At 37.7% G+C, this 1,389-nt stretch overlaps 1 protein-coding gene across 1 annotated transcript in view; it reads right to left on the bottom strand.

Annotated features, from left to right (window-relative positions):
- Nucleotides 1–1,389, bottom strand: part of LOC105267744 (spectrin beta chain, non-erythrocytic 1-like) — a gene marked incomplete at its 3' end in the record, with an annotated part of 20,194 nt that overhangs the window by 1,053 nt on the left and 17,752 nt on the right. The gene's annotated exons all lie outside the window — the stretch shown is intronic.

The raw sequence follows: 1,389 nt of genomic DNA, 5'->3' as shown, positions 1-1,389 counted from the left end.
TGAAGGATTGGATGGGAAAGCCTTGGCTGAAAGTTGATGTAGCATTTTGCCCGAGTGTACACATGTAGCACACGGTGAGGGGTCAGAGGTTTCACATCTCCAACTCCCAAGAGCTCGACAGTCACCTTCTCTTGTCGGCGAGGAAATGAGAGACACGATGACGAATCATGATAGGAACTCTTGTTCCCCGAGCTAATCTCATAGCACCCCAGGTTCAGCACAAGTGTCAATGACATGAGAGCCTAGATAATAGCCCCGATAAAAATAAACCCATGAATTTGGTGGTCTCACTGCTGGAGCCATTGCATACCTGATCAGTGCCTGATCAGTGCCTCATCATTTCCTCATCAATGCCTGACATCAAATTAAATTAAATTAAATTAACTGATCAGGAATTGATTTCGATTTCAAATCGAAATAAATGTCTCGAGTCAAAGTTGAACGAATTGTCTGGCTACTTGTCTATTTAAAAACCCAACTCTCCCTCATTAAAAAGTCATTCTCCATTTGACTCTTGAAGAGGATCAGCACGAGGCATCGAACCTCCTTGCCAGAAATAGCTAGTGACATCAGGGTCGTCTCAATCCTTTCCTCACTGGCGCCTCGACTTTGAATTTACCTTCGTATTCCATCCACCTTTTCAAGATCGCTCTGGCAAATAAAGGCCACAATTGTCATTTCCTAACGCTTCGACACCCACACCCATCGCCCACTTTCCATCAACCCAAATAAAAAAAAAAACAAAAATGTCGTATTTACTTTCACTTCAAGTACTCCAGGTTATTCACAATCACGAGCTCAACCTTCAAGTTCATTTCTCCAACGGCATACTTCAAATATTTCCACACATCCAGAACGTCAACTTGATTGCGCGAGAAAATATTCAAATACAAGACGTATTTGAATATTTTAATTGAATTTAAAATTGAATACAAATTCAATTAATTTTATCTAAATTAAAGTCTTCTTATTTCCACAGTAAAACATCAGAATAAATTTCCTACAATTATTCCTTCACGTCCATAGAAAAATTATTTAAAAAAATGGAAATGACTTCCTGAAATTGAAGATGATTCTATCTTTTTTCAACTAAAAAATCACCCCTGATCAGGGGTGCATTTTCATTCAAAATTAAATTTTTTTTTGGGGGTCGGAATCCAAAAAAAAAAAGAAAAATCGAGAGAAAAAAATATCTGGTAGTTAAAGCAACGTTTACGAAAGTCAACGCCCAAGAATAGTCATAATAGATCAGCGCGTGACACGAATGGAAATATATCAAGCTGAGTAAAATTAATGTCACCAGAATGGTATATTTATAGTAAAGAAAATTTCCTCAAAGTGTATCACTAGTTATTCTCGCGATTAGAATGATTCTGGAAAGGAGTGATG

Source organism: Fopius arisanus, unplaced genomic scaffold, assembly GCF_000806365.1.
Source record: "Fopius arisanus strain USDA-PBARC FA_bdor unplaced genomic scaffold, ASM80636v1 scaffold00049, whole genome shotgun sequence".
In the NCBI taxonomy this organism is placed as follows: domain Eukaryota; kingdom Metazoa; phylum Arthropoda; class Insecta; order Hymenoptera; family Braconidae; genus Fopius; species Fopius arisanus.
Note: the sequence above shows the minus strand (reverse complement) of the source record. Positions and strands in the feature narration are given on the sequence as shown.